At 44.2% G+C, this 26500-nt stretch overlaps 1 protein-coding gene across 1 annotated transcript in view; it reads right to left on the bottom strand.

Moving 5' to 3' along the window:
* Nucleotides 1-26179, bottom strand: part of prr36b (proline rich 36b) — a 95511-nt gene extending 69332 nt beyond the window's left edge. The window contains exon 1 of the mRNA XM_084329348.1: nucleotides 25922-26179. The gene's annotated coding sequence lies outside the window, so the exon portion shown is untranslated. The remainder of the gene's footprint in view (nucleotides 1-25921) is intronic.
* Nucleotides 26180-26500: the final 321 nt, after the last annotated feature.

The raw sequence follows: 26500 nt of genomic DNA, 5'->3' as shown, positions 1-26500 counted from the left end.
TTTATATAATATCGTCATATCGCGCAGCCCTACGCCCACTTGTCATTCTCATCCGACGCGAAGGAGAACGTTGTGTGCTGTTGTCCGCCCCCGTCAGACCGCACTGATATCTGAAAGCGACGACTCTACATGCAATTATTTTCATCCACGATGTGTTTTTGTCTAAATTTGTCTACGTTGTCAAGCCGGTGACAGGAGTCTGTAGGTCCGCGCGCAGTGGTCTGTCCACTTCCCCTAGATGCGCGACATTTTCTAGAAAACGAGTGTTCATTGGAGGAGCTTGTACAACAATGATGTTCATTGGTTATGGTCGGATTATTATGAGGCGCAAATGGGAGGAATCATAAGGGGGGAGTCAGAGTTCGGCTTGTGCCAGTGAGCGAATCAGCAGATTGCAGAATGATTGTTTTGTTTTGTTTACTAGTACTCGCCAGACTGGCGAGTGCTCTTCATGAATCACTCGCCAAACATAAAAAATACTCTCATTTGGCGAGTAAAGTGGCTTAATTTCCTCCCCTGCCTACTCCTATCCAAGCTCCGGTAGGGTCATCAAAGAGAAGCTGCCTATTCTCAGTCCTTGCCCCACAATGGTGGAATGAAATACCCACCCCAGTTAGGACAGCCGAATCCCGTCCAATCTTTCGCCGTCGACTAAAGACGCACTTCTTCAACCATTATCTGAAATAATGGGGGGAGAAAAAAAAGAAAAAAAAACCCTAACTAACCTTACTGTCATGCACTTGTCCTAATAAACTAACCTACACTGTAACACGCAACACTTTGATGAACATTGTTACTCAGCTGATAGAGTTGTACCCTTCCTGATGACTTGTCGTACAGACCTTGTAAGTCGCTTTGGATAAAAGCGTCAGCTAAATGACTAAATGTTAATGTAAATGGTGTAGGAATATTTCCTAGAGTATCAATACTCTGTACTAGTATTTAGGAATATGTCCTAGACCTAGAGTATCAATACTCTGTATTAGAGATGTTCCGATACCATTTTTTCCTTTCCGATCCGATTCCGATACCTAAGCTTTGGTATCGGCCGATACCGATACTTATCCGATACCAGTGCATACATAAAAAAAAATATATATATATATATATATATATATATATATATATATATATATAATTATATATATATATATATATTTTTTTTACAGATACTGTTTTATATATACTGTTTTTTAGTAATAACTAGAAAGTAATGGTATTTATTCAACAGGTGATTGTATAGATTTGTATTAGTATCATTAATCAATGAGTATGGGGCTGCAGCACTGCAGATATACCCTACTCCAATGATCCACTCGCTTTGCACTCGCTACCCAGTGGCTCTGCAGATATACCCTACTCAGTCTACAAGGCTCCGTTGAAGTAGCAGAGGAACTGTTGTGATTTTTGCACAATAAATATTCAACATTCTCTTTTGAGACTCCGCCTCAGACTCTTATCATTTGGCACTAAAAGCTAAACATTGTCGCCGATATGGCTGTCCGCAACATGTCATTAATTGTGTACGCGACGTGCAATTGTGCAATGACGACGTTACCGTGAACTAGGTTAGCTAGCAGGAGCTACCGGTATATGGAAAGACCATAGAAGACTGTAACGTTACTGGTGACATTGTGATTTAACTTGGAATACTCCTTTGCCAACTTGCTGTACTTTGCTTGCAGGTCTGCAGCCATTATTGTTGGATTATGAATAGCCCCAACTTTAGCCAAGGTAACGTCAAAGCTAGCTTTCGGTTAGCTGTTCAATGCTAATAACACCAGCCACCAAGCGAACTCATCAGAGCTCCCCGTCAACAGCGCTCTGTCGGGACGATGGCATTTTAAGAAAGTATCTGCTCTGCTGTTAAAATGACAAATGGCAATTGACACTTTAATTCACGGTCGATTAAGCACACGTTTGTTTTATAATGCTCACTCAGCGAGTAGGGTATATCTACAGAGCCCAAAGTCTGCAGTGTTGTTGATAAATTACGTCATATGGTATCGGAGCGCAACATTAGAGGGTACTCGCCGATACCGATACCAGCATTTTAGGCAGTATCGGCGGCATTTCCGATACTGGTATCGGTATCGGAACAACTCTACTCTGTATGGTGTAGGAATATTTCCTAGAGTATCAATACTCTGTAGTATGTAGGAATATTTCCTAGAGTATCAATACTCAGGGCTGAGTTTATTCAACCTTAAATGGTTGTTGAGGCAGATGAGATGGCAGACAGAGAAGAAATTAAATAAAGGAGAGAAGAAATGAAATAAAGAGAGAGAGAGAGAGAGAGAGAGAGAGAGAGAGAGAGAGAGAGAGAGAGAGAGAGAGAGAGAGAGAGAGAGAAACCAGAGTAATGGTACAATGTATAATTTTCTCAACTAAATCTTGGCAAGAGGCCGTGCCAGCTGCTCCACCAGAGTTAGGGTATAGAAATAATTGTATTACTGGACCTGTACCAGCTGCTCCACAGTACCAACAGAGACATGTGTGCACATGATAACAGGGTTCAGAGTCAGACATTGCAAAATGAAATTCAAGTACTTTTAAGTACTATTCCAAGCACTATTTTTCATTTTCAAGGATGTCACACAAAGGATACAATTCACTTTTAAATGCTGTTTTTTAAGCATCTTCTTGGCCTGCTTGCCAGCTAGATCAAGCTAGAGCAAAAGCAGTTGGTGATGATGATGATGAATATGGATTATTTTATTAATCTGTCAATTTAGTCTTAGTCGATCTTAGATGATTTTGATGTCTTTTTCCATGTTGAATGCATTATTTCTTGTGAAATTATTTAAATATCCCATTGCATGCTTTGCAAGTGGAAAATGTAAAAAGTGGGATTTGTAAAACTAGCCTATTTGACAAATTAAGAATTTATTCCTATGACTATTATTCGACTAAGAATTTAGCCGATGACAGGAGACAATTCTGAAAACAAAATAATGCTGTGTAAATTTGTGTATAGAAAAATGTCAAATAAATATATTAGTAGGTAGCAATATATGAACGACATGAGGACTTTAGCCTACCATGCACACTCAGTTTACATCACTTTAAGTGAGTCTTACTTCATAGGCCTGTCTTCACACCAAGCTAATAGACCTAATAGTGTTTCCTTTCATCCAATATCCCCTCTAGGCCCACTAAGAGAGCCCCACCCCATTGCCATTAGGACCCTGTCAATCATGTTAAGAGAGTTACGTAACAGAAGTATATCAAAGACAGACGTCACACACACACACACACACAGGAGAGAAGGAGAGGAGAGAAGAGAAGAGAAGAGAAGAGAAGAGAAGAGAAGAGAAGAGAAGAGAAGAGAAGAGAAGAGAAGAGAAGAGAAGAGAAGAGAAGAGAAGAGAAGAGAAGAGAAGAAGAGAAGAGAAGAGAAGAGGAGAGGGGAGAAGATGAGGGGAGAAGATGAGAGTAAAAAGGCACCAGACAGGCAGACACCCAGTTGAATCCAGTAGGGCTGTCACGATTTGTCGCCCTAGTCAACGATTACATTTAGTCGATTTGCATATTCATGATCGACACATCGTATCGTTAATTGTGTGTGCCTTTTGCGGTGGAAATGGCAGACATTATTTCAAAGTCATAACATGCGCAACGTGTAATCTAACTAATGCACAGTGAATCACGTTCAAAATATAAATAACTTCTCTTAACCAGGGCGGTCAGGTGGCGTAGCGGAGATTGTGCTCGTCACCAATGCAAGAGGCTGCGGTCTCGACTCCCGGAGAGTCAGCATTGCCTTGGCTTGGGCTGATCGCTATACTAACTCGTTTGGCTGAGTTAGGGGGAGGGAAGCCGTGGGTGGGTCCTGGGCGTTGTGGACAGGGACCCCTACAGTTCGGTCGGGGCGCCTGCACAGCGAGGGTAGGATCTGGAGAGAGGTAGTGCGACCTTCCACACGTTACACTCTCCCAGTGAGAATCTGTGCTGCCAGGCTGGCTGCCGGCTGGCTGCACATGCGTCGGAGGAAAGCATATTGTGACAGTCTCCGGCCTCTCGGACCAACAGTAGGGTGGGGTGCGCAACAACCAGGAAGGGGGTTGGGAATTGGCATAACGACTAACAGTGGGATGGGAGAAAAATCTGAAAAAGGAGGGGGGGGGGAATTAAAAAAACTTCTCTTAACCACTATTCGGGATTCTGACTAGAGAGCCAGGACTAGACAGTCAACAGTGCGCGTTTCGGATAACTTCCGCGTTTCACTCCAGCTTGAAGGGAGGGGCTGAACCTGATACCCCCACCTTACAGTTTAGAAGCTATGGCAGCTCTTCAGCCCTACATTCTACAGCCTGTGATAACTCTCTTGCGAGTCACACTGTTTCTATGTAAACTCTGCGAGCAACGGGTCCAATAAATGCATCCAACATGCTTTATATCCTCGCCATTCCTGTATGCCCGTCGCGGTTCGAATCCTTAACTAACGTTAGCTGCTAACTAAGCTAAACTAGCTCACAGGCACAGGAGAAATCAGTTTCATGGAGTTCTAATAGTGAGGAAAGGGGGAGGGGGGGTTCTCTCTCCCCCTCTCTTTCTCTCTGTACGTTCAATGAAGTAGCCAAAAGTTATTAGCAAAAATATTGTAAAATCATTAAGTCTGCTATAAGCTATTCTCCCTCTCGTGTGTGTGTGCATAAATTTACTATAGGCTAGGGATGCCCCGATCGATCGGCCACCGATCGTTATCGGCCGATAATTAGTATAAATATGCGATCGGGGAATTCCGATAATTAGTCATATTCGCCGATCGCGGAAACTGATCAAGTGGATATCTCACTCGCTTGTCTCAGACGCACAGGACCTGCAAACTGCTCCTCCTCCCTAGCCCCGCCCGTACCCGTGTAGAGTTTGTAAACACAGTCGCCTCCTCTGCTGAGTCGATAGTGCATTCGACCTGAGCTAACGTTAGCTACCTAGCTATCGTTACTGTTTAAACAAAATTACCCAGTCAACTATTCACTTTTAGTAGGCATTGTCTAACGGTATTTAGCCGGCTAGCTACCGATAGCTCCTGATATCAACAAATGCTCCAGCAAGTCTTGTAGTGCATGTTGATACCTCCGTTAGCTCGCGTTAGCTGACGTTAATTCACTGTTCAAAACGAAATGTCCGATTGAACTAAATAGTTGTCTTAACGTCATCTAGCCGGCTAGCAGTAGCTAGATAGCTCCTGATATCAATGTCTTATAACATTGATTGAATGCGTATTCGAGCTGAGGGCTTGCTGAATGTTAAATGACCAAAGCATAACGTTACCAATAGGGTCCCGCTGCAGCGCCGGAGAATCCTTTTTGGTAGCTGGAGGCTACTAGAGTACACACAGACAGTGGAGCTGTTTGCAGATAGCGAGCATTTTGACTTGTTGCGTGGTGGCGATGTCTCGCAGATAATACAAGTACAAGTCTAATTATATAATATATATATTTTATTAAAAAAATATATATATAAAACATTTTTTAATTTCTTTTTAATCAAAAACGATCGGTATCGGATCGGTATCGGCCGATATGGCTCACGACGATCGGTGATCGGTGACAAAAAACGTGATCGGGGCATCCCTACTATAGGCTAGGGCTGCACGATTAATCGTTTTTTAATCGAAATCGCGATTTGGAATGATGCAATTATCAAATCGCCAAGCCTGCAATTAAAAAAACAACAAAAAAAACATTTTTTTTTTTTTTATTTAACCAGGAAGTCCCATTGAGATACAAGATCTCCTTTGCAAGGTAGACCTGGCCAAGATGACAGCAATAACATTTGCAATACATCACACAGCAATAAAATGTGCGATACATCACACAAGAACATAATAAATGTGCATGTATACAATACATCACATGTAAACACAAAGCAGAATAGTCTACATGATAGTAAAAGTGTATAATACAGGGTAATACAGTAATTTTGCAGTTGGGACCCGACTACAGAAAGCAGCAACATTCTTCTTGTAAATTTTTTTTTAAATATGTTATAATCGCAAATCGCAATCGCAATATCTGTCAGAATAATCGCAATTAGATTATTTCCCAAAATCGTGCAGCCCTACTATAGGCTACTCTTTTTGACATGGATTAGGCTAATTAGCTTTAACAATCCTGATTCCTGAGCCTATTTTATTCAAAAGGAAGATATTGATTTAAATATGTATAGCCTATATATTAAAAAATTATTTATTCGTATCTCCTGTGCTGGCACAAGCACTACCATAGCGTAGAGTGGAGAGATAACACACAATACATATAATAATTCATGGAAATATACTAAAAAGCTATTTATGGCCGGTAAGAATCTCTCTGGCTGGTAGTTTTTATTTTTTTTTTAAATCTAAAGCTAAAAAGGATGAGGATTTTTCTGGTAAATTAATGGTTTAGATTAATCGATAAAATAATCAACTGATTAATCGATAACAAAACAATCGTTAGTGAGTGACACTGACTAGGGATGGGTACCTTTCACATTTGAACCGGTACCGGTACCTGTGAATCGATACCGGTACCCAACGGTACATTTTTTCGGTACTTTAGTCTCAAGAAATTTAATTTACCTACCTCAGTCGTAAAAAAATAATCCAAACTTCAAATAACTACAATTTCGAAAGTTTTCGGCTTGTCATTGCTCCGACTGCTTTGTTGTTGAATAAAGTCAAATCCTAGGTAAGCATATATTGTGCGTGTGAACGTTGACATGAAAATAAAAAAGTAAAAAAAATAAAAAAGAAAATAAAAAAGAAAAATCAATAAAAAATATTTTTTTTTATTTTTTTTTAATTTTTTTTTCTGTTTCTCACTTGATTCGATACTCGGTAGTACCGACGTGTTTCGGTTCGGTACCTCAAAAGTACCGAATTCGGTACCCATCCCTAACACTGACAGCCCTAGAATCCAGCTTGGGGGCGGGGGGAGTGAGGCCTGCCAGTATTGCCACTGCCTTCATCAGCCTGATGTTAATCGCTGCTCACACATTCCCAAAACACCCACGACCTGAGGTCAGGAAACCGCCCCGGCCCTGCTGCACACAAACACCCTGCTCCAAACAAAGACACAGCATTCCTTACCCATAGACTGTGTGTGTGGGAGGGGGTTGTGACTGAGAGAGAGAGAGAGAGAGACCTTCTTGGCCAGGATGGTGACATAAGGACAAGCTCTACAAATGAGGCCATGGACACCATTAGTTATTTAGGCCTATTACCTCTCTCAGGCCACGACAACACGTGACGAACCCAATCAGACTCCCTCCCCTGAGTCCTCTCTGCCAACTGGACTGACTCCTGGACGCTATATAGCATAGTCGTAATACAGAGAGAGAGAGAGACTTTATACTGATTGATTTCCAGTTGGCTCGAGGATCCGTGGCGAACTTAGTGGGAGAAAAACGGAGACGAGGCCCCGCTGAGGGGAACGAGAGAAGGAATCTCTCCCTGTTTGCGTGTGTGTGTGTGTGTGTGTGTGTGTGTGAGAGTGAGTGAGTGAGTGAGTGAGTGAGTGAGTGAGTGAGTGAGTGAGTGAGTGAGTGAGTGAGTGAGTGAGTGAGTGAGTGAGTGAGTGAGTGAGTGAGTGAGTGAGTGAGTGAGTGAGTGAAAGTGACAGACACTAATCCTCTGGACTCCCAGGAGGTTCACGTGTGGAGATTCTATTTAGCAGCGTCTTACTAGTGTTAACTAAAGGGGCATTTCTGTGATTTTTTTTTTTTTTTCTTTTTTATCTATCGTCCTGTTGTGAAGAGGACGCAATAATTGCACGTAAAACTCATGGCAGACGCCGGCTGTAGTGTGGTAGTGAAAGGTTAACCTTCTGTAGTGTGGTTGTGAAAGGGTAAAACACTTCTTCTGGCCCTAAACGTATATGTACATATAGTAAATAGGGGTGTAACGTACACAAAAACCACGATTCGGTACGTACCTCGGTTTTGAAGTCACGGTTTGGTACGGGTTTTCCGTACAGTGGGGGAAAGTTTGACTTTCCATGTTACACTCAGGGGTGATGTAGTGTGCAGTTACTGTTAAGTAGGGCTGTCAATGAATATTCTATATTCAAATTAATAATTGACTTGTTAAAAAAAAGAAATATATATATATGTTAGATTGTGGAAAAAACAGCCCCCGGTGGGCTTGGGCCTGAATGCACTGCATGACAGCTGGTTTGAAAGCGAAAGTACCAAAAAAAGTGGCTGTGGCTCCAGGGGAGTTGAACAGTTCTGGCTCTGCTAGTTTCTTTTCTATCTTTTGGCGCTTTTTTGGTGGACAAACCACCGCACACGTGCACCGTGACTCGCGACTGGAGACTAGTTCTGCTAGCACACATAGCCTACTGTGTACAGACGGTTTCAAACTGTATTTTAAATTTGAAAGCAAACCAAATAAATGGACAAGAGAAAAAGAAATCTCAATTTGGTCAGTATTGTCATTTGGACAAGCAAAGCCATTACTTTAAGTTGCAGGCAAGAACGACAAGTCTGTCCACTGTCTCTGGTTTTAAAGCTGCCCTGTTGCAGGTCAGAGGTCATAATACAAATAAAATAAATAAATAAATAAAATAAAAACCTTTTATTTAAAAAAATATCATCGATTTATTATCGACCACGTTTCATATGGAGGAAAAATATATCGCGATAATTATTGTTGTCGTTTTATCGCCCAGCCCTAATTTGTATTAACTTGTGGAACCTCGAGACAGTTTATGCAAGCTATGTAAACTACAGCTGGCCTACCTTCTTTTTTATGCTATGTCAAGAATGTAAGTAGCTGGGCGGCCAGGTAGCGCAGCGGACCACAGAGACAGTAGGGGTGGGAATCACCAGTTTCATCATGATACGATACGATATCGATTCTTTGGACAACGATACGATATTTGCCGATATCACAAAGTCTCTCACGATACAATACGATACGATTAGATTCAGGTGCCTGCGATCGATATGAGATGATATCATATGTTGCCCATTTAACACAATCAGTAACATTTAGATCAACAAAAAAAAGGTAATGAAAATATCATTTGACATTTGTATTTTTGAGCTCTTCCAGACATTTAAAGGAAAATCAATCCATTGTTTTTAATACAAATAGACCTCCTGTTCACTGTAAAGTGCCACGTTTTTATATATTGAGCTTTAAACTTTAAGCTACATTTTTTGGAACTCAAAACTCACAACCTCCCTCTCCCAAACCGTTCCTACAACAATTTGTTGATGTTGCATGATCATGTATAGGCCTACATTTATTATGTATTATATTGTTTATGTTTAAATAACATTTAAACATCAAACTCCTCTGACCTCATCTGGTCTTTCCAAAGACGCGCGCACACACACACACACAGAAAGGGAGAATGCTATGCTGTAACATCTACACACACGGAGCTACTGCTGTTGTTCTTGGGCGGATATGAGACTCGCCACAGGATTTTCAAAATAAGAGTATCGATATGAATCGATCTTATTACATCGCATCGATCCGATTCGATTGTTGATAATTACATCGATGTATCGATCTGGATCGATGTATCGTCCCACCCCTAAGAGACAGTGGGATCGAATCCAGCTGTGGTGCTTCCGGGTTGGCCGACCGTCCATACTAACACAATTGGCAGTGTTAACGGGTGGCAGAGTTAGAAATAAAAAAAAAAATTCAAGGGCTTTTTTTGCCCCCCTTAATTGATTTTCGGGGGCTTTTTTTTGTATTTCGGGGGCACTGACTTTTTATGATAAACGGTAGGGGTGGGACGGTTCACAAAATGGACGGTTTGGTTCGTATCACGATTTTGGGGTCACGGTTTTCAGTTCGATATACGTTAATTTTTATTAAAAAAAAATTTAACACTCAAATCTAAACATGCTTTTCATTTATTAAAAATAAAATAAAAGGTTTACAGTGTTTACAGCCTTAAATAATGTTTGGCACACAAAGACCGAACTGACTGAAAAATATAGGCTACATTTGTCAAAGTATTAACTTAGTGCAAACAAACAATATGCTCAGCCAGCACTAGACTTTCCTTTCTTTAATTAATATAAACACACAAAAACAATGTCAACCATGTTTAAATTCCCTGATTGTCAGTTCTTAATGGAAAGATTCGTTTTCTGCTTGAAATTATTATGTTTCTGTCTACATTTATTTAGACTAACATTATTTAAATATTGAGTGCAACTGTGGTGGATTACGTAATTCGGTGAGTTGGAACTATCTATGGGTTGGCGCCGGGTCCCCACGGACATTTTAGCGTGTGGCACTGGCACCTTCAGCTCCGGTCACGTTAGGAGGAGTTTATAACATCAACAAGCAGCGCGAAAGCGGCAATAGTCCCGGTTGGAGTTAGTAAAACACAGTTGTATGTTAGCCTTCTTGGATGTTGAATAAACGCCTATCATTGTCTTTAAACACCCCGCCTCTCAGACTCCCATTTCCTCCTCTGCTACAGTAGCTACGGTGACATTTCATTGACTGTACAGTAGGGCTGCAACGATTAGTCGACATAATCGACGACGTCGATTATAAAAAATCGTCGACGAGAAATTGTTGCGTCAATTAGTCATTAAAAAAAAAAAATTATTTAATCTTTTTTTTTTTTTTGTGCACTACCTATCTTTGTGAGTGGCTTCTCAGGGTTCCAGACAACATCATAACATGCTGATCCCATAGCAAATTTTGGACATTGAAAACATTGTTCCCCTGCAGGAGATGATGATCAGACTAGACACACAATACATTACACACGCACTCCTCTCACTCACACACAGCGATCAGAGTAAGACACACACATACACACTCCTCTCACTCACACACAGCGATCAGAGTAAGACACACACACATACACACTCCTCTCACTCACACACAGCGATCAGAGTAAGACACACACACATTCACACTCCTCTCTCTCACACACAGCGATCAGAGTAAGACACACACACATTCACACTCCTCTCACTCACACACAGCGATCAGAGTAAGACACACACACATACACAAATTACACAGTACACACCTCTCACTCACACAGCGATCAGAGTAAGACACACACACAAATTACACAGTACACACACTCCTCTCACTCACACAGCGATCAGAGTAAGACACACACACATACACACACACACGGACTCCTCTCACACACAGCAAACAAACGTTATTTAAAGTACACTTCCACTTTAATTTGTATTATTTAATTTATTTATCTTGTTATGAGTGATTGCTGTATTGTTCTTCAAATACATTTTCATTTAAAGTGGCTTAAAGATCCAAATTCAAATGTTTCATGAGTCATTATTTTAATTTGCTATGGGATCATCATGTTATGATGTTGTTGTTTGGTCCTGACAAGAGTCTCAAGGCCTCTGCATGCTACAGCAAATTCAAAGCAACTTCAACACAACATCGGCGCGATTTCAGCGCGCTTGTTGCAGACAGTCTTGTAGACTGTGTTGCGAGGGCGTTGCGTACCTGTGTCCAAAATCTAATCTAAAGACCCGTTGCGTTGGTATTGCGTAGCAGTGATTGGTTGGTAGTGAATGGGGGCGGGGCTGTCTGTCACTTCTAGTGTTCCTGGCTCGAGACCAAAAGAACTTTCTGACAGGAGCTCGAGACCAAAAGAAAACTTTCTGACAGGAGCTCGATAGCTAGTGTATTGTTTCATTACACTTGTTTAATTGTTTGTTTAAAATGAATCAAATGCAGGAACGTATTGCAGAGGAGGTCCGAAAGTACCAACATTTATATAATAGCGGGTCTAAAGACTACAAGGATAGCATTATGACGATGAATTCGTGGAAGGAGATTGGGGAAACAATGGGGATGGACTGGGTTGATGTGGCGATATAACTATATTACACTATATACAAGAACACAAGCGAAAACAAACATAAACAGGGCTATTATTATTAGGGGTGGGACGATACATCGATCCAGATCGATACATCGATGTAATTATCAACAATCGAATCGGATCGATGCGATGTAATAAGATCGATTCATATCGATACTCTTATTTTGAAAATCCTGTGGCGAGTCTCATATCCGCCCAAGAACAACAGCAGTAGCTCCGTGTGTGTAGATGTTACAGCATAGCATTCTCCCTGTCTGTGTGTGTGCGCGCGTCTTTGGAAAGACCAGATGAGGTCAGAGGAGTTTGATGTTTAAATGTTATTTAAACATAAACAATATAATACATAATAAATGTAGGCCTATACATGATCATGCAACATCAACAAATTGTTGTAGGAACGGTTTGGGAGAGGGAGGTTGTGAGTTTTGAGTTCCAAAAAATGTAGCTTAAAGTTTAAAGCTCAATATATAAAAACGTGGCACTTTACAGTGAACAGGAGGTCTATTTGTATTAAAAACAATAGATTGATTTTCCTTTAAATGTCTGGAAGAGCTCAAAAATACAAATGTCAAATGATATTTTCATTACCTTTTTTTTGTTGATCTAAATGTTACTGATTGTGTTAAATGGGCATATGATATCATCTCATATCGATCGCAGGCACCTGAATCTAATCGTATCGTATTGTATCGTGAGAGACTTTGTGATATCGGCAAATATCGTATCGTTGTCCAAAGAATCGATATCGTATCGTATCATGATGAAACTGGTGATTCCCACCCCTAATTATTATACTAACTATGTATGGTTGAGAAGGGAAATCCGTTTGTAATTGCTAGAGTGCGCACCTTCGGCTGCCCAAAGTATTCAGGCGGGCTGGGCGCGCTCGAGCCGCACATCCGGGGTACATTTTGTTGCATCATAGGCTGCGCGTTGATTTTGTAGAAGCATAAAGGTAATGTGTCTGCAACACCGTTGCTTTGTCGATGTTGTGTTGAAGTTGCTTTGAAGTTTCTGTAGCATGCAGAGGCCTTCAGGCCCTGTCCACACGAGAGTTTGGATTTAATATGACCGAAGTTTGAAAAAAATAAAACTCCGTCCACACGGTGAACACAGGTGGACAACCGTGTATAACTGCGTACTCACGGGCAGAGCTGGAACCCAGCAACCGATACATTTAGTACAATGTAATACAATGCCAAAGCAGTAGGCGGCGATGTTGTTCAGACATGAAGGCCATTTCAACCAATCAGAAAAGACTGAACGCTCACTAAACTTCCTGTTGGGTCGCGATCTGCCATTAATCAACTGAAGAAGAAGAAGTAACGTTACCGATATGAAATGGATGTAAACGTTATTTAACAGATTGCAGAATGGGTACAATACAATACGGCTCAATACAAACAATTGTTAAGGGGATGCAGTCTGGACTGGGTTCCTTATAAGTTATAACAATAACTTGACAACACATGAGTTTAGTTTAGCTGCAGCTACATGTTTACTCTGAGCGTCAACAGACATCAGTCGATCACAACACTCTTCAACACAGACGATACGTTTTGAACAAAAGTTTGTTACAATCATTTTCATATAACGCTACTTGGGACAGCTCTGCTGTAAACACTGGTGTAGTTGGCTCTGCTCTAATCTCTCTACCCCGCGGTCTGCCGTGAACATGGGGAATAATTGCGACAGCTCTGCTGTAAACACTGGGAATAACCTCGGTTGCTATGCCCACACGCAACTGCAAAACCGCACAACTCCACCCTGGCCACCGGTTTCAAAAGACCGCGGTTGCAGTGTAGCAAATCCCCGGTTGTGTGTGGCCGAACAGCGCAACTGCGCACATACAATCACGGTTACATTAAACCCAGCGTTCGTGTGGACGGGGCCTCAAAGTCTGGGGTGATGGTAGACAAGCAACTCTGAGGTCATGCTCAATGTCCAATCTGTTCCTCTGCTCTGTCTTCAGCTGGACCAGAGCTGAGAAGCCACTTTCACAAAGATAGGTAATTAAAAAAAAAAAAAAAAAAATTTGTTGTTTACATTGGTTTTCGATTAGTCGACTAATCGAAAAAATAATCGGCATATTAGTCGACTACCAAATTAGTCATTAGTTGCAGCCCTACTGTACAGTATTAGCTTGCGGGCTGCGTCGGGCTACCATAGTTAAAACGTGCGTTGTGTTTACAAACTGCTAACGCTATGGCAAGATGTGTGTAGGCCTATGTAATGTTAATGGCTATGTTTTTAAAGTCGTAATGAAGATTGATTTATATTGTGCGTGCCATTTTTACACAAACTGTAGTGCTGCTGCTGCCTGCAGCCAGTGCAGAACACCGGCTCCGCCAAATAATTTTTTTTATTTGCGCGTCATCTGAACCGTACGATACACAGACGCTCCATTACCGGATAAATATATATATATAATTAGTAAACTGTCGGGGGCATTAAGTGCCCCCCTTAACTGATTTTCGAGGGCATTTTGTCCATTTTCAAGGGCATTATGCCCCAAGCCCCCATTAATTTCGAACCCTGACGGGTGGGAAACCCGGCAAGGGTGGGTCGTGGTAAACAGCGACTCCTACAGTTCGGTTGGGGCGCTTGCACAGCAAGGGAAGGATCTAGGAGAGGTAGTGTGACCTTCCACACGTTACACTCTCCCAGTGAGAGTCCGCGCTGCCAGGTGAAAAGAAGCGGTGGGCTGGCTACACATGTGTCGGAGGAAGCATGTGATAGTCTCCGCCCTCCCGGACCGACGGTAGGGGGTAGAGTGCGCAACGACCAGGAAGGGGGATTGGGAATTGGCATAACGACTAACATTGGGATGGGAGAAAAACGGAAAAAAGAAGGTGGAAAAAGATAATAAAAAAAAAGAATGTAAGTAGCCTACTTTTCAGTTTTTAGCACTTTATTGTAAATCATCCCTCAGGGTAAAAAGTTATTGAATAGAGAAAGAAGCTTCATGCAGGTCCCGTTTCATGCCAAGGAAAAGATATCGCTTCATCTTTATCACACCTTGTTTGGAGGTGCGTTGCCGTTTATGAATGTCGTTCCTAATATGCCGTAAAACTTTCATTAATTTGATCTCCGAGAGAGAGACAGCCCCTTCTCTATAGCACCAATTCCTCCTCACGCACTGAGAGAGAGGGAGGGTGTGTGTGTGTGTGGGTGTGTGGGGGGGGGGGTAGGTCTTCTAGCTCTGGTCGTGTGCGTTCACCATACTATGAGGCTAAATTACAGGTAATCTAGTGGTGTGTGTGGGCTTTGCACAAGTTATATTTTGGGAAGGGGGTGAACTTGAGTTTTGAATTAAATTCTGCACGCAAAAATTCCGCAAGTAGCATTGTATTCGTTCGGTATACACAGTGCATACTGAACCGAAGGTCCAGTACTGAAACGGTTCGGTACGGATATGTGTACCGTTACACCCCTAATAGTAAAGTAAGCTAAATGAAAACTCGCTCTCTCTCTCTACTCCACAGTTGTCTCTCTCATGACAGATTGACTACAGCTTTTTCATTATTAGAATCGTGGCTTTGCTTGAACAACTATTCATGGTAGGGCTGGGCAATGGTCTAAAAATTAAATCCCAGATTATTTTTCTTTAAATCCGATTTTAATCGATTTTTTTCTCTTGAAAACTAGAAACGCCAAGGAAATCATTCAAATACCGTAAATCCTCAAATATAGGACGGGTCTTCTATTTACCTCAGCTGCAAAGAGCACCAGGCCTTTATTAGAGAGAGGCTTATATAAGAGGCAGGCCTTAATTTTCAGACTTTTATTGCATTATTATTTTTATTTTTATTATTATTTTTATTTTTTAATACGTACATTGTCTGTCTACATTTATTTAGACTAGCATTGGTATTTAAATATTGAGTGCAGTTGAGTAATTGTGGGATTAACGTAATTCACACACTGAAGTTGGAAGTGTCTATACTAAGTTGTGGGGTCCGGGGACGGTTTAGCATGTGGTACCTTCTCGACTTCGTCAATCGAATCGACTTGTTGACATGCAGTAGCTTTAGCTACTAACGTTATCATAGCCATCATGGTCTGTAATGTTGTCAACTGGACAACGCCAGCCTCGTCTGCCAATGCCATATAGATAGCGAACGTTAACGTTTGCAAACGAAGTCAACGTCATCCAGCTGACACCACAGATCTAACGTTAGATATTATGACAACGTTAGCTAGCGCTAAAGCTAACCAGAGGGAAACGTTAATGTACGGTAGTCAGTGTAGCGGGAGGCAGCACTTGATTTCCATTGGCAAGAGTTTATCTCATCGTTATGCCAATTCCCAACCCCCTTCCTGGTTGTTGCGCACCCCCCCCTACTGTTGGTCCGGGAGGCCGGAGACTGTCGCATGCTTTCCTCCGACACATGTGCAGCCAGCCGGCAGCCAGCCTGGCAGCGCAGGCTCTCACTGGGAGAGTGTAACGTGTGGAAGGTCACACTACCTCCCTCCAGATCCTTCCCTCGCTGAGGGCGCCCCGACCGAACTGTAGCAGTCGCTGTCCACAACGCCCAGGACCCACCCACCAGCTTTCCCACCCCTAACACTGCCAATTGTGTTAGTATGAGCGACCAGCCAAGCTGGTAGCAACGCCGAGAGCTGGGCTCGAACCCAGCGTCTCCAGCGTTGGTGGCGAGCGCCTTGCCCACTACACCACCTAGCCGCCCCATAAAAGGTTACTCTTGAACAAACAAAGATGTCCCTATTGGGATTAATAGTGCAATAACTTGCTTTTTCACCAAACTTCACTTAAAACAAATAAAAGGTGCCTCTTGATCATCAAACAAGAATGAATTTCCCTATTGGGATTAATAAAGTGCACATCTAACTTTCACCAAACATCACTTTTTGTAAAATAAAAGTGACTCTTAAAAAAAGAAAATTCCAGTTTCTAACCAGGGTTTCAACTCCCGTCGGTTGCTTTGCTCGGTGTGCCGGCCGTGTCTTTACTTGCTCTAGCGGCCTGCTCTACTAGCCACCAGGGGCCTGGCCTGCTCTACTAGCCACCAGGGGCCTGGCCTGCTCTACTAGCCACCAGGGGCCTGGCCTGCTCTACTAGCCACCAGAGGCCTGGCCTGCTCTACTAGCCACCAGGGGCCTGGCCTGCTCTACTAGCCACCAGGGGCCTGGCCTGCTCTACTAGCCACCAGCGGCCTGACCTGCTCTACTAGCCACCAGCGGCCTGGCCTGCTCTACTAGCCACCAAAGCCTGGCCTGCTCTACTAGCCACCAGGGGCCTGGCCTGCTCTACTAGCCACCAGCGGCCTGACCTGCTCTACTAGCCACCAGCGGCCTGGCCTGCTCTACTAGCCACCAGCGGCCTGGCCTAGTGCCTGCTCTACTAGCCACCAGGGGCCTGGCCTGCTCTACTAGCCACCAAAGCCTGGCCTGCTCTACTAGCCACCAGGGGCCTGGCCTGCTCTACTAGCCACCAGCGGCCTGACCTGCTCTACTAGCCACCAGCGGCCTGGCCTGCTCTACTAGCCACCAGCGGCCTGGCCTAGTGCCTGCTCTACTAGCCACCAGCGGCCTGACCTGCTCTACTAGCCACCAGCGGCCTGGCCTAGTGCCTGCTCTACTAGCCACCAGCGGCCTGGCCTAGTGCCTGCTCTACTAGCCACCAGCGGCCTGGCCTGCTCTACTAGCCACCAGCGGCCTGGCCTAGTGCCTGCTCTACTAGCCACCAGCGGCCTGGCCTAGTGCCTGCTCTACTAGCCACCAGCGGCCTGGCCTAGTGCCTGCTCTACTAGCCACCAGCGGCCTGGCCTGCTCTACTAGTCACCAGTGGCAGCCTGCAGCCAAACACTTCCACCTCTGTTTTGAGTTCTTCTTCCTCTGCGGACAGGTCAGATAAAGCTGCAGCGCCGCGCTGGACTGCTACCGCCACTGCATTTAATGGAAACCAGAGCAACAGTGGTGGAGTTGTGTAACTCCATAGGCATTAGTGGGGCCCCGCCCAGCTGATCGCAAGGCCCGCCCACTGCTCTGGTCGGCAGAGACCCTCGTGACGGAGCTCCGTGTAAACATGCATGCTTTCGTTTTTGCAGATTTATTTACCAAGGTGGCTCAGGATTCAACCAAGAAGACGGCCACCTCGAAATATATGCGGGAAAGACCCTACACACACACATCACAACCCTTCCCATGGTTCATCTGGCTCGGGGAGACTCGGCCCCCCGGGGACAGGCAGATTAACACATGACAGAGCTCGTTAACCCTGCACAAAGAAAGACGCTAATCCTGTCCTCCACCACCACACCACAGAGAGAGAGAGAGATAGACAGATAGAGGGAGAGACAGGGGGGGGGCAACGGGCAAGGGAAAGGGACGTCGAGAGAGAGGAAAACAGAGTAAGAAAGGGGGGGTGAGAGGAGAGAAGAGCACAAGAAAGAGAGGGAGGTAGAAACAGAAAGTGAGGGGGGGAGGGAGAGGGAGAGGGAGAGGGAGAGGGAGAGGGAGAGGGAGAGAGAGAGAGAGAGAGAGAGAGGAGAGAGAGCAGCAAGCAACAGAGGCCTCAGTGTGTCCCAGAAACCCAACAATACAATAGAGAGGCAGGCTTAGGGGTCCATCAGCAGCAAAACAATGGAGGGAAAACAACTAACAAGGCCCCAACAGTGAAGCCACCAGCTCCAGTCTGGCTGTATACAGTTGAACACCACTGCCCACAGGGGTGGACCAGCAGGGCAGCGTCGCTCTTGACCATGTGGATATTGATTGCAGGGGGGGGGGGTCTGGTAGTTCCACAGATGGGCAGAGAGATGGATGGAGGAAGTGCATTAGTGAGACAGGCTGGGGATCTGTTGCACTGATGCAGTTAGTCCTCTCCCTTGGGAGATAAGCCAGGGAGAGAGATGGAGCGAGAGAGAGAGATGGAGCGAGAGAGAGAGAGAGAGAGAAACAAAGAGAAACAGAGAAAGAGACCGAGAGAAAGAGAGAGAGAGAGCGCAAGAGAGAGATAAAGAGCAAAATAGAGTGAGTGAGAGATAATTGAAGGGTATTTTGTAACTTGAAGAGCCTCTGGATCTCCATAATGGGCATTGTGCCCACATATCAGCCCCTCTCCGTGGGGTAAATAAGATCAGGTCAGCTCAGGACCAGCTGGTGGCTTGGATCAATGACAGCAGATAGGAAAATATCAGTAAACGGATAAAGAGAACAGATAGAGAGAGAGAGGTGGGACAAGGCATCTGGAGTCAGAGGGGGGTAGACGGGTGGTTGGGGTATAGGGGAGGTAGACAAAGTTGTTGAGAGGGATCACAGGATTTTGCACGGAAGGGACATGGACGAATGCAAAGCAGTAGTGGAAACGACTGTGTCCATAAGAGGATTAGGTCCTTCTGTTTGAAGTGGAGCACGGCACGTTCCAGGTGGAATCTGATCTCCCGCAGGCAGGCGGGCTGGGAGGCAGGCGGGCAGCGTGAACACTTAAGGCAACTAACATGCACTTCCGTGTTTCTCTGATTGGCCAGCGCTCTCCTTCGTGAATACCAGCCGCTCTACGCTCGTTCCCTACGCCTCCAACGAGTGACGCGTCTCTCTTCTGATTGGCCGAGCGCCTTCCGCGTTTCTCTGATTGGCCGAGCGCGGCTCCCCCTGAAGCTCCAGGAGAGGAGAGAGGCTGAAAACCTGCAGTTCTTGCCCGACTGATGGGAGCCGAATCCCGGATCCGATTTTTCTGATGAATACCCCCAAAACATGGAGGTCCCGAACGCATGGAAGTATTGATTGCGCCGTAACAAATCATTAAAAAAATATACCGTTAACTGGAATATGTTGTGCCTTTACACATATGTTGGATTATGTAATTAGTTTGTCATGACAAACTAATAAAAAAAATCGCGATTTACCCGGTGGCTACAACAACACACAGTGTATGTAGAACATGGTACAGTAAGTGGGGAGTGTAAACGCTTATAGTTAAAGACAGTAGAGCTTGCGTACGTTCGATAGGGCTTTGATTCAAACCGGTGCATGAGATGAGGTTCTATATGTAGAACATGGTACAGTAAGTGGGGAGTGTAAACGCTTATAGTTAAAGACAGTAGAGCTTGCGTACGTTCGATAGGGCTTTGATTCAAACCGGTGCATGAGATGAGGTTCTATATGTAGAACATGGTACAGTAAGTGGGGAGTGTAAACGCTTATAGTTAAAGACAGTAGAGCTTGCGTATGTTCGATAGGGCTTTGATTCAAACCGGTGCATGAGATGAGGTTCTATATGTAGAACATGGTACAGTAAGGTGCGTGTAGTGTAAACAGTGATTCGCACCCCCTCAATGTACAGTGATTCAAACCCCCTCAATGTGCAGTTTCTGACAGCTGTGCTGTGTTGTCACGCGAAATAACATTATGAATAAAACGCGAAATAACAGCATATAACGTTGCGTTATATAACGTTACAATGTACATTTGTGGGGAGTGTAAACAGTGATTCGCACCCCCTCAATGTACAGTGATTCAAACCACCTCAATGTACAGTTTCTGACAGCTGGGCTGCGTTGTCGCGCGAAATAACGTTATGAATAAAACGCAAAATAACATTATATAACGTTTCGTTATATAACGTTACAATGTACAGTTTCTGACAGCTGTGCTGTGTTGTCACGCGAAATAACGTTATGAGTGAATCTGGTAGTTGTTTTGATAAATATGTTGTTTTGATAAATATGTATTCTACGGATTCGAACATAACATTACATTTCCGCGAGCAGCCTATTTCCGCGAGCAGCCTCGCTTGGCGTTTGAGTGCCGTCAAAACGAAAATGCGCATGCGCGCGTTACCGCCGTAGGGGGAAAACGAGCCGTAGCGTCACGTGGGGTCAGTTGGCCAATCAGAGCAATGCGGAAGCACATGTTAGTTGCCTTGTTCACGCAGGCGTGCAGGCAAGTTGGGAGGCGGGCAGGCTGATCTGCCACACGAAGACCTATTAACTACGGCCTTCTAAGAACAACACCAGGGCTTGACATTAACTTCGGACAAGTGGCTCAGATATTTTACTTGTCCGAAGGCTAAACTTACTTGTCCGAAATGTACTTCTGAAAATAAAGGCCTATTAAAAAATGTATAAAACCGACAAGAGATTTGGACAGTTATTATGATTTAATAACTTAAACACAGTGTGTGTGTGGGGTATATACTGTATGATCAGTCCTCCAGCTCATCTTCACTCGGAATCACTCCCCATCAGCACCAGCTCATCTTCCTCATCTCCCCTCTCTCTTGATGACTAGGGGTTACACCCTGGTCTATGCCTATAGTTGTATAGTTGTTATTACGGTATAGTTGTTACTTATTACGGTATAGCAACCAACTTTTATTAAACATTCTATTAAACATTCTGATATTTTCGTGGGTCTCGTGCCACTGTCAGTGTCAACTAAGCAACCACTCAGAAGACACTCGCCATTTGTCCAGGACAAGTAATATTGACGTACAGAGATTGAGAGTTTCCAGTGTGACACTGTGAGACAGGCACTTTCTGATCAGATGGAATAACGTTACTATTCGTTTGGGGAATATATATATATATTTTTTTTTTTACTTGTCCAGTCGGACAAGTTAAATTGTATTATGCTTGTCCGACCATTTTTTTTTTACTTGTTCCGGACAATAGGACAAGCCTTAATGTCAAGCCCTGCAACACCATACAACCATACACACCACACATCTGGCTTCAAAACACCACGAAAACCAGCTGGCAAAAACACGCCCCTTATCACACCCACGACCAGGGATGCCCCCCGAAACCCGGTTCTAAATGGGAACCTGTTCTAAATTAGAGAAAAACTGAGTATTGATGATACGTTTTGTTTCGAGGAATTTAAACGTCGCAAACTAATCTTGTTTGCCGCTTTCTCTGTCTCTCTCTCTCTTTCTGCGTGAGGGGCAGGCTGTGCTGTGCTCTTACACACACACACACACTCGCTCACACATGCACAATACGGCCTTAATGTCAAGCCCTGCTACGTATCGATTTTACGTATCGTTTTTCCCCCACCCGTAATGTATAGTATACATACACTGTATTATTTTTTACAATATTAATATATTGTGGATCCATGACAGTATACCTTCATATTCAGTATACCTTCCAGCCCCTAATTCAACTGAATTGACAACAGCCAGTGACAGACAAACATGTTGACAGACAAACCTTATGTCGACAAGAGAGCCAACACAAGAGAGAATGTGGCATTTGTGCACTGGTGTTTAAAAAAGTATTGTTTCTTTTATAGTCACTGAGGAAAACGTGATATAGTACCGTGATGTGGATCTGGGGTCGTGTCATCCAGCCCTGGTTCTAATGCCCTCAGGGTGGTGCCACAGACAGATGGTCCCCTACCGGTGGTCTCTCTCTGTCAGCAGCAGCAGTGTCTGTCTGGCAGCGCATGCCCGTCATTCCAGACCGGGCTCTGCATGGTGTAGGACAGACCAGCTCCACTCTGACATAATGTGAACCTCTCCGCCCACTGAGCCAGGACAGCAAATATATACTACCCAAAACCAACACCAAACAGCCAGGAGTCATGGCAACCAGGATCCATCGGCCACAGGTGGTACAGCCATGCGGCTGATGACTGGCATGACAAAATTGTTTCTTTTAAGAACATTTGGTTAAAAATCTTTTTTTTAAGGCAGTTTTATTTTAATTTGTTTGCATATTTGAGCCATATCTCAGCCTGCCAGACCCCCAGCCAGACCCAGCCACCACATCCAGTCGTGAAATAGTGTGTCCGGAAGCCTAGCAACAGGGCTGTGAACCACGGCCATCATCCATCCTCCCTCGGGAGGAATTCAGAGCGTCCAAACACAGCGAATTACTGCAGCTGCCGGCAAGTACACTCTCAAAACCACAACGCCAGTTGCCAACTGCAAACGACGACAACTGTGACACACAGCCGCCAAACCCAGTCAGTTATCATGACGGGGACCACAGCAGAGTTTTATCTGCGCTTTATCACAATCGTGCACATTTATTGCAGCGACTGCCACACAAGCCAGCATTGACCAAAACAATAGTGAGGGGCTTGTGCAGAGAACATATGGTTCCTTTCTGTTGTGGGCTTGATCATTTCGACGCAACAGGCTTGTGGTTAACGCTGCCTCCGCTCGTGAAGGGTTAATGATGATATCAGTGTTGATGTCAGGAAGAGGAAAGGTCATGTATTTGGAACGAGAGGAGCCCACAGAGAGAGAGAGAGAGGCTGGCCCTTGTCACAATGGAGGACTTCACAGCTTGGGGTAAGCCCGGTCCGAGCCCTAGGGGCAGGCGGAGGGCAAGCTGAGGGCAAGCTGAGACAATTACTATTCGTCATCATCCACACTTTAACTGAAGACCATTGGCATATCCTTGTTCAAAGGGGCCTTCTGGAAGACAGAAGTGGGTTGTTACAATTTACCATCGCTATACAAAATATAGGCTTCATTTTAGTCAATAAAGTATCCCACTGGGAGCTGTATTAGATGTTAATATGTAGCCTGCCTTTTCTTTCAGTCTTACTCTTCACATCTGCCTTCATCCTGTACCTGGACCCAAGAACAGGTTGGATGTTGTGCACACAGAGATCTACTCTACTGTAAAGAAAAGAGCATTTGCATTTTCCATAGAACTTGTATACTCCTAAAAACATTTTTAGATTATGTAACAAGGAAAACAAACAGGTCTATACCGTTGGTGGTGGGCCAAATAATGGATGAACATTGATGATTTAATAAATGTTTAGGACATTTCTATACCCAAGTAGTATAAGTGTCAGTGAGCCCAATAAGCATGTTTGTTCCAAAATATATACTGTATATTTTCCTTTTCAACACAATCCGAATAAATCACCCAAAATGCAACAAAGCCTCCGATTGGCTCACACAGCATACACAATGCACATAGCTCAGCAAGCTATCAAAAGAAGTATTGTTTTGGTATCTGTATTATTTAGCACTGGTATGGTGCTTTCAAACGGTACCCAGCCCTAGGTCTAAGTGTGTTTATACCTTGTAATAGTGAAGACGTTAAAAATACCCTCTTGAGTAGTTCAATTGCATCAAAATAGACCAAACAGAATAGCTAATAATTGTCTGGAACCCTTAGGAGGGCCAGAAATAATGTTAGATTCATGTTAATTAGACAGAGGTTCTAACGCTGATCCTAGTGAGTGTAGGGAGAGAGTCTAGGTCTCTTTATGGACAGACTGAAAACAGAGTCGGAGTGGAACTGGGCCCTCAGTCCATTTCATATTGAAAAGAATGTGGTCTTGCCTCCTTGACCAAGAACAATTTTTAATTACAATCAAATCCGTTAATTTAGTCAAATATAAATTCGGACAAATCTCCCCGATACACAAAGTGAATTTGACAGTAATCCATAGCCCCTAGCTCACATCTACGGTTAAGCCACTTTTTTTTTTAACCTTTCATGATGCATGGAGTCTGGTTTTTAAATGGGGAGCTAAATTTAATTTCCCATGATGTCTTCCATTTTCCTGTCTCATCCGCTGGTGGTATTGTGAGTCAGCCATTCTCTCATCAGTGCAGAGGAAGGGGGGTGGGGGTCTGGCTTAGCCTACAGAGAACCACTGACTACCCTGGATTGTCTCCAAGCCACAAACGCTGTGTCCGAGCCTCAAAACGTCTCATATTAATCACCCGGGGAGTCGGGGATGCCGTATCTCCACAGTGATATCAATATCTCAGGTAGATCATTGCAGAGTATTGAGCGAGCTGTGCCCACAGTAACCACTAAACACTTGATACATCGCCCTGCATTTATTGTCTGAGGTACAACAGGAACAGAGGGTAACATTAGGGCTGTGGGATAAGCTAAAATATTATGAATCCAAAATCTGTAATTTATTAAAAACACCCAGAGGGGTTGTTGTGGAGACTAACAGTTTTCTCTCTGTGCCATTGTTCTAGTCTGCAGGGGAGTGTAATGTCTCCTTGAACTGATCACTCCTAGTGATGACATTAAATCATCTGTAAACGTGGATCTGTTTTAAGACTGTTCACAGACACTTTATAACCTAACGTTATATATCCAATGCCACCTAAATATATAGATTCATGAAGTACCTCAAAAGGTCCATATCAATTTACCATATTGCCAAGCTACAGATAGCAAGCATACCTCAAGTTATTCAAGTATACCCAGGCACAATAATACAAACCGAGTGGGCTTCAGTGGAACTATTAGCGCTAAAAGAAAACGACATTTCCCTCGAGGGAGGCAGAGAGAGAGAATAATGAAAGAGTTTTGAAGCCCAGAACACTGGCCTCCCAGAACAATGGGGCCACAGCGATGGAGGAGGATGGAGAGAACGGGGGAGAGGAAAGTTTGAGCAGGGAACAACAGACAGACAAAATGGCCCCAGAAAAGAGGGGATGGATATGTTTTTAAAAAGAAGAGATTGTTTTTTTTTCTAAAGTCAATATTACAATAACTAAACATTTTAGTAAAAAAAAAAAAACTATCTCTCCCAGTCTTCTTCCAACATTAGGGCTCGATGGGGCGGTGGCTCATCACGTCCACACACCAGCTGTAGTTTAGTAACCATCCCGTCCCGAGTGAGCCCGAGGCTGAACGGGATGAGCCACCGCCCCGTCGACCCGTAACACCGGACTCGAACCCCGGACCGTCACTCGGACAGCAGCGAGCAGCTCCGCCACCAGAAGACGTGACACTTGTTGTAACCAAACAAGAAAAACCTTCACACGTCTCTCTATATAGAACGGCGTTAATGTCAAACGTCGTCATAAATAACGGTTCATATATCAAACGGGCTGCTGTGACAACAACTGATCTGAAATTGAATGCACACTATTCTGTTGAAAATGAGTAGTAATAATAATAACAGCTAATAATAATGTGGTGGAAAACATAAGAGCCGAGCGTGTGCAATTGTTACAAATCACAAATGGACTTCGCTACGGACAGAATTTGCTGCCGGAAAACATCCCCCGTGCATCAATTAACGGGAGCTAGCTTCGGTTAATAACGTTGTCTTGCCATTAGACATTAACTGTAGCATGTTAGCTAGAGAGCTAACGCAGGTCTCCTCACCGGTGCAGCAGGCAGCAGCTACGCCCAGCAGTGTTGTCGTCGTTAGCCGCCAATATCCCTCCCAGAATCCTCCGAGCAGGAGAAAACAACAAACTTTCGGGCAAATGAGAGCGAACAAGGTGAGAAAAGACGGGGAGGGAGAGCTAACTCAGCTACGCAGAGGGTCAACGAGAAACAACTTCTCTGTCTGTCGCCGCCGCCGGTTTTCAGAAGTGATGCGCGACTCGCGAGCCTCCTGCCGAAGAAAAGGAACAACGAGCCCACGCGCGCACTCTCTGTCTGTAGCCCGGGTGATGGACAGGCGGGAGGAGGAGGAGGAGGAGAGGGGTCTCGCGACAGCCCCGGTGATGGACAGGCGGGAGGAGGAGAGGGGTCTCGCGACGTCACGTAACGCCGCGCGCGCTGGGGGGAAATTGAAAGGGGTTTCTTCCGCGCGCGAGCCAATCACTGACCGCGGCTGCAGTTTTATTCAAATCAGGAATGATGTCACCCCTTGGCTTGGAAGTCACCCTACTTTCATCTCCCAAGTCCCCTCTCTCTCCCTCCCTCTCCCTCTCTCTCTCTCTCTCTCTCTCTCTC

This window comes from Notolepis coatsorum, assembly GCF_963971535.1.
Source record: "Notolepis coatsorum genome assembly, chromosome: 14".
NCBI classification, from domain to species: Eukaryota; Metazoa; Chordata; class Actinopteri; order Aulopiformes; family Paralepididae; genus Notolepis; species Notolepis coatsorum.
This window is presented reverse-complemented; position numbering and strand designations above follow the sequence as displayed.